This window comes from Triticum aestivum, chromosome 5D (assembly GCF_018294505.1).
Source record: "Triticum aestivum cultivar Chinese Spring chromosome 5D, IWGSC CS RefSeq v2.1, whole genome shotgun sequence".
Taxonomy (NCBI): domain Eukaryota; kingdom Viridiplantae; phylum Streptophyta; class Magnoliopsida; order Poales; family Poaceae; genus Triticum; species Triticum aestivum.
The window spans coordinates 435187301-435195220 of NC_057808.1; positions in this window are offsets into that span (position 1 = coordinate 435187301).

Below are 7920 nucleotides of genomic sequence, written 5' to 3' on the forward strand. Positions count from 1 at the left end.
TGGTGCTAGAGGTGACCTAAAGCAGTACTAGGTGATACCGGGAAAGGGAGGAAACATCTGGGAAAGTATTCCTGGTGTTTGACGTTTTCGGACAGACGAATCGGAGGGGTATTGTTGCACGTTCGCTATGCTGGGGATATGTGGCGGACGAACGGACTGCGTGTCCGGATTCGTCTCGTCGTTCTGAGCAACTTTCATGTACAAAGTATTTTCATCCGAGCTACGGTTTATGTTCTATGATTTATCAAAGTTTTAGGCAATTTTGAAATTTATTTAATTACTTAAATTGAACATTATCGGGAACAGTGAAAGGTGATGTCAGCATGACATCACCATGACATCAGTAGGTCAAACCCAGCTGACTAGAGTCAAAGCTGGACTGTGGGTCCAGTGGGACCCACCTGTCATAGACTAACATGTTAATTAGGGTTTAATTAAGCAAGATTAAATAAGTTTAATTAACTGATTAGGTTAATTAAACACAATTAATTAAGTTAATTAATTAATTAATACTTGTATTTATTATATTTTAATTCTTTTTTTATATCTTTTTTAATGTTCTAGGGGCTGGGCCCCACATGTCATTGGGCGAGGGGGGCCATAGTGGGTTCAGTGTTAGCTGGCCCCTGGAGCGGGTGCTGGGCACCCGCCCAGGTCAACAGGGAGGGAACGACGCTGGGCGCCGGCCGCCACAGCGACGAGCGACACCAACAGCACAGGGGGCCAAGGCTGCGCGTCGGCCGGCCGCGGCAAGGCCGCCGCGGGACGGAAATGTCAGCGGGCGGCGCGTGCGCGCGCGCACACGGCGGGGAGCAGCAGCAGGCAGAGCATCGCCGGTGGGCGCGGTCGTGGGTGCGTTCAGGGGTGTCGGGGCGCACGCTCTTCACGAGCGCGGGTGCGGGGAGCGCCTCGGGCGAGCGCATCGCGGCGCAGTGGGGCGTCGTGGGCGCGCGCGGCAGGGTATCGGCGACGCAGGCTGGGCGCAGTCATGGTCGCGGTGATCGAGCCCACTGGCCGGAGACCAGACAGCGCGTATGGCGGCATACGGCGGTGAATCGTGGAGGGGGAGAGGGGGAGTAGCCACGGGAGCTCACCCCGGAGCTGTTGGCGTGCTCAGACGCGTCGGGGGCGACCAGAGTGTGCAGATCGAGCGGCGACGCAGGCGACGTGGTCGGAGGGGATGGATCGAGGGCAATAACTCCGGAGCGCTCCGGCTTGACCTGGTTCACGCCGACGACGTAGACGAGGTGGGGTGGCGCCTGGACTTGAGGGGGCGGCGGGGCTTGTTGGCACCCGGCGAGGAGGAGGCGACAGCGGAGATGGGCGGCGACGGCGTCGGGGGTGCCAGAGGTGCGACCTAGATCCGTTCGGGGAGGTGGAGGCATCGAGGAAGAAGCGGTCTGATGCGGGCGGTCTAGGACGGGGAGGTCGAGGTGGAGAGCGATGGTGGCGGCTCCGGCGACGCGGTCTCGGGCGGCAGCATTGGGGTCAATTCCCCCGATCCAATCGGGGGCAGAGGAGGGGGAGATGGATCGTGGTGAGTGGGAAGTGGGGGAGCGCGCTAGGGTTTGGGTGGGGAAGTGGGGTTATTCAGACAGGTTGGGCCGGCTGGGCCGCGTGGGTGGCCAGCTGGGCCTGTTGGCCCAGTTGTTTGTTTTTTTATTCTATTTCTTTTCTTTTTATTTATTTTCTTTTATTGTTTTATGTATTTTAGTGCGTATGAGCATTTTCTAAACATGTGTTTTCTTCACTACAATTACCTGTGCAATATTCGGCACAAACCGAACATTTTTGTTCTAATGTTTGAAAAAAATTTATGTTTGACAAAAATTCAAAGTTGCATTTGAACAGTTTTGATCCAATGCGTGATTAGCAACAATAACTGAGGTGACGTGGCATCGTTAACGTGGGATTAATGTAGCCTAAATATCCGGGCGTCACAATTCTCCTCCACTACAAGAAATCTTGCCTCGAGATTTAGGAGGGGAGCAAGGGGGGAGGGATTGGGTTACGAAAAATCTAACGGATCTTCTCGGTCTTGGTTGCTCTTCTCGAAGAGATCGATCCATTATGTTGATGTCTTCATTTCTCTGCTTCGGGTCATCGTGATGAAGTCGGCATTCTTTCTTTGGGAACTCCATCGTACTTACGAAAGAATTAAGGGTGGTTATCCTGGAAGAATGAACCTCTGCAAGGTTGACTACCTGGTAGCAAACATCGGGGAACGTGGCGGAAGTAAATCTCGAACCGAAACTTAAGAAGTTATCAAGAGCAAAGTAAGAAGGTGCAAAATAGAAGTTTCATGCGCATAGGCAATCGTTCGTTGCCTGAAGCAAGTGTGAAAGGGGTTCAGAGCAATGGGAATAAGTATTGCGTCTGATACCAGATTGATGATCTCATCAGAAGGTGGCTCGTGAATTAGATACGAGGCCATGCGTGAGGAACAAACTTGGGAACAGGGGGTGTACAGGAGAGTCAGGTTTCGATCCTGTGGAACTGTGGGTTATGGGCCCACCATGTGGGTTAAAAGTAGGAAGGGCGGTGACGTCTTGCACAATCATGTAAACAAGGCATGTCAGAGGATAGTCTGTCACTTATGTCGGCAACAACATCGGTACCAAGGGCGAGGGACGAAGAGAACCATTTCCTGCTCGTTGAGCGAGGCGGCCCAATAGGCAAAGTTCTCGTCCATCGGTGGCTACCAGAATGTCATCAATAATAGTAACAGGGTTAAACAAGGCAAGATGGTACATCGAGGTGTTCACATAAGCAGGGAAATATTACTGCTTATATCATATAGGTCACAAGAAAGGTTAACTAAACAATATGTGATTATTACATTAATCAGATCAATGGAAAGGCAAAGGTGTTTATACTCAAGTATTAGAGTATATCTTTCCCAAAGAAAGGCAGAGCAAGATATTAAGGGTAGGGCTCCAAGTATGTAACCAATTAGGTAAGGGGAGAGGAATTTCATGACATTACCCAAACAACAGTGTTTGAATAAATAATAAGTAAAATTTAGCATTGTGCTTCAAATCCTCTTATTAAAATTCGGAGTACCACAGACATGCTACGAGATAGCATTGACATGGTCCTCAAGCAAAGGTCAGACTTCGGATACACGAAGGATCCATCAGGAACAACTTGTAGAATAAGTTTTACAATTTCCTCATGAAATGGGTAACATTGGGAAAAAGGATACTATAACAATAGGTCCTCCGGTCAAGTGTGCTAGGCATGACATCACCTTACCGGGTCATATAAAGACCAATGTTATAACTCTTGAAAATATGCTCCAACCATCATATCTGAGCGAGGTTCAGATCTGATCGGTGTTAGGATACCTCAGACTCAGGATGCCCGAGAAGAAAAGGTGCAAAACAAATTGACGAGACAACATGGTAAGATTCTCGGGAAATGTACAATGGAAGCGAGTTCCAAAACAAGAGTTCGTCATTAAGCTAAGGGGAGGGTGAGGAGTCGGCTGATGGACTCAGCGACAATTCATCAAGAATTCCAACAAGTTGGATTTTCCACAATTAGGTGAACAAGGAGATAACATTTGTTGGATCAAATGATATAATGAGGTATGCTCGAGGAAAACATACACAATTAAACATTGGTTGAAAAGTGCACTCGAAATATGGGCTTAGGTAGCATGATCAATGCTAGAATGGTGATTCGATAACCAATGGTCTAAGAATGAATTATCGACCATTAACTTCAAAGCAATAGGGTTGCTAGAAGTTTTGAAGTCGCACATCATAGTTCAATTGTCGGTATCCCGGTTCGAAACAACACGGGTACCAAGGAAGAGTGGTGATGGTGAGAAGAATCACTATACCAAGAATTCTTAAGAGGTGGTGAAATTCTCACGACATTCTTGACATACAGATGGTAATACTCCAAGGTAAAGGAGAACAATTGCTGGATAGCAAGGATCTCAAGGTATAACACAAAACACGAACAAGTTTGTGTTGAACGGAAGGCAATAAAGTGGTCGGTGATAATACAAATCATCGAGGACAAGGATGGTATTTCTCATCATGAATTCAATTGATATCCTAGAAGGAGTCAAAACGTTGATGATGATCACGACAAATTTTGTCGAGAGGCTCCACAAAGAAGCAATCGAACAGTGACTGTAATCAAGCAAAAGGTCTGATACCACGGGAGATTATTGGAACCATGGATACGACATTAACTCGGGATCAAGCTTGATGTTTGCGGTGAACGATAAGATGAGTAAGACCGACGTAAGTTTAGCTCATCGTCAAAAGTTGTGCTCCAGGAATAAGGACCAGGTAGCACAGTTAAAATTTAGCATGCTAATGATATAGCCAACCGGACTAGGAATGACTTGAAGGATTATTAAACTCGTAAGCAATGAAAATTACTTAGAGTTATTGAATCGGAGTACAGACTCGATTCACTATCGGTGTCCTTGAGTGTCTAACAACTCAGAATCCGGGGAAAATTGGAATCCGTGATAAATAATACTTGAAGAAGAACTCATAAGAAGTAATATGGTTCTGTGATATTATCGAGAAACCACGGGGTAATACTCGAAGGTAGATCATAATAGAGGTTGCAGAGGTGTATTGATCTGCAAAGGCAAGTATTTTACTCGTCCGAGAAATAGAATCAAAGGAGAAAAATCATGGTCGGAACCACGGTTGCAAAAGACCTGATCCAAGATATAAGATGAACTTATACCAAGGGAATAATTACTTTAAGAGAAGCTTCCATGATAAGATCTACATCGTGTCCAAGGGCATGAACACAAAGTTCAAGGTCGACTCCCACTTCTTCAATGCATAACCTTTCATTCACTTCTCATCCTCGAAGAAATTGTATGGTAGAAAATTATCTGGTAAAACACCAGAAGGGTAGAACTTGTGAAAACCTTCAGGTTCATACGGGTTTTAGGGAAGGTATAGGTTCAACCCATCGGGGCATCTTAGAAACATTTACCTCAACCTTCAAGAGTAAATACCACCAGCTCGAAAGCAGAGCATGGTTGGCCAAATTAAAGAATAGGATTCACCAATGGCATTATGTATCAAGGAAAGAACTTCTCGATGTTTTTTTATATGAAGGACACTGTCGGATGATAATTTAACAAAGAATCAGACGGTCCATAATGGAGCTGATGTGAGCATCGGCACACAACCAGAGGAAGAAACAATGCAAAGGCATTGGATCATCGAATCAACTGCCTAATTCAAAGCCCAACCGCAAAGGAACTATGATTTCCAATTCAAGGGATCATAAGCAAACGCGCTGATTAAGGGTGGATAAGTTGAGTAGGTTTTTTTGGGGTACAATCGATGGCAATTCGATTGGTCGAGGTCCAGCTCATCTTTAAAATGATGTCTGAGACAGAAGGATGAATTCTAGGATTTGATTGAGGATTGTGAGCATTCGCGACATTTTGAATCAACGGACTCAAAATGATAATGACAAGGGATGCCAATAAGATTACGAGACTTATGGGATTAACCATAATGCAGGCAAGCAAGAATTTCAAGAGCAATAGGCTGCTGAGGATTTTTGAAAGATCGAATGGTATTTCGAAGACTTTTTGAAACATACGGACAACTAGGGATGGGCGGATACTCAGGAAGTGCGAGGAATTATCCATAGGGGTATTCATGTGGCAAAGAACTGCAAGGCAGTAGGCACAAGATATTCTCGGGTCAATAGAGAGAATTTCGGGGTATCTTGTAATAACAAGATCAGTTGGGGATAAAATCAAGAACGACAGGTGTAAGCATTTATCCATAAGGATATTTTGGTGGTAGGGAATTGCAAAAGCAACGGACACAAGGTCTCGAGAGAATATCGGAGAGTATCTTCGAAATCTTCTGGTGCAGCCGGCGATCATCTGGACTGAAGGGGCTCTCCGGTAGAAAGTAGTTTCGAGAACCTAAAGTTAGATTTTAGTAAATTCATTAAACCCGAATAGGAGAGAGATCAGAGTCCCAGAGCAAAGATCGAGGAGTAAAAGATCCTAATACCACCCAAATGGCGACATGGGCCCATGGGCCGCGCAGCCATGTTAGTAAAACAGTTTTAATCGACTAGACTCAACTTCGGCCAAGGAGTTGGAAAGGGGGATTCCTACAGGCAGTCGGCTCTGATACCAACTTGTGACGCCCCCGATTTGACCGTACACTAATCATACACGCAAATGTGTACGATCAAGATCAGGGACTCACGGGAAGATATCACAACACAACTCTAAAAGTAAAATAAGTCATACAAGCATCATAATACAAGCCAGGGGCCTCGAGGACTCTAGCTAGTCCTCTCGAAGACTACACTTCAGGCCACTCCCATCTTGCAGCATGTAGAAGAGAGTAGATGGTAAGTTCACCAAGTAGCGTCGCATAGCATAAATCCTATCCGGCGATCCCCTCCTCGTCGCCCTGTTAGAGAGCGACCACCGGGTTGTATCTGGCACTTGGAAGGGTGTGTTTTATTAAGTATCCGGTTCTAGTTGTCATAAGGTCAAAGTACAACTCCAAGTCGTCATGTTACCGAAGATCACGGCTATTCGAATAGATAAACTTCCCTGCAAGGGTGCACCACATCACCCAACACGCTCGATCACATTTGGCCGGACACATTTTCATGGGTCATGCCCGCCCTCGGAAGATCAACATATCGCAGCCCTACCTAGGCACAACAGAGAGGTCAGCACGCCGGTCTAAATCCTATGGCGCAGGGGTCTGGGCCCATCGCCCATTGCACACCTGCATGTTGCGAAGGCGGCCGGAAGCAGACCTAGCAACCTCCATTAGAAAGGAAGTCACGTTACGCGGTCCAATCTGGCGCACGCCGCTCAGTCGCTGACGTCACGAAGGCTTCGGCTGATACCACGACGTCGAGTGCCCATATCTTTCCCACATAGTTGGTTAGTGCGTATAGACCAAATGGCCAGACCCAGATCAAATACCAAGATCTTGTTAAGCGTGTTATTTTGAAGTATCCGCGAATGCCGACCAGGGCCAGGCCCACCTCTCTCCTAGGTGGTCTCAACCTGCCCTGTCGCTCCGCCACAAAGTAACAGTCGGGGGCCGTCGGGAACCCTGGCCCACCTCTACCGGGATGGAGCCACATGCCCCTTCATCCCCCATCTCCGAACAGTATCATAAGTAATGTAACAGTAACAAGTATATAGCATATGCCCGTGATCACCTCCCGAAGTGATCACGGCCCAGTAGTATAGCATGGCAGACGGACAAGAGTGTAGGGCCACCGATGGAATACTAGCATCCTATACTAAGCATTTAGGATTGCAGGTAAGGTTAACAACTGTAGCAACAATGACTGGCTATGCAGCAGAATAGGATTAATGGAAAGCAGTAACATGCTACACTACTCTAATGCAAGCAGTATAGAGAAGAATAGGCGATATCTGGTGATCAAGGGGGGGGCTTGCCTGGTTGCTCTGGCAAGAAGGAATGGTCGTCAACACCGTAGTCGAACTGGGGGTCGCCGGCAGCCTCGGGGTCTACCCGAAAGAACTAACGAAGGGGAACATAATAAATAACAGAGCAATCAAAGCATCACAAAGCATGACATGGCAATACGTGGTGCTAGAGGTGACCTAACGCAGTACTAGGTGATACCGGGAAAGGGTGGAAACATCCGGGAAAGTATTCCCGGTGTTTGACGTTTTCGGACAGACGAATCGGAGGGGTATTGTTGCACGTTCGCTATGCTGGGGATATGTGGCGGACGAACGGACTGCGTATCCGGATTCGTCTCGTTGTTCTGAGCAACTTTCATGTACAAAGTATTTTCATCCGAGCTACGGTTTATTTTTTATGATTTATCTAAGTTTTAGGCCATTTTGAAATTTATTTAATTATTTAAATCAAACATTATCGGGAACAGTGAAAGGTGATG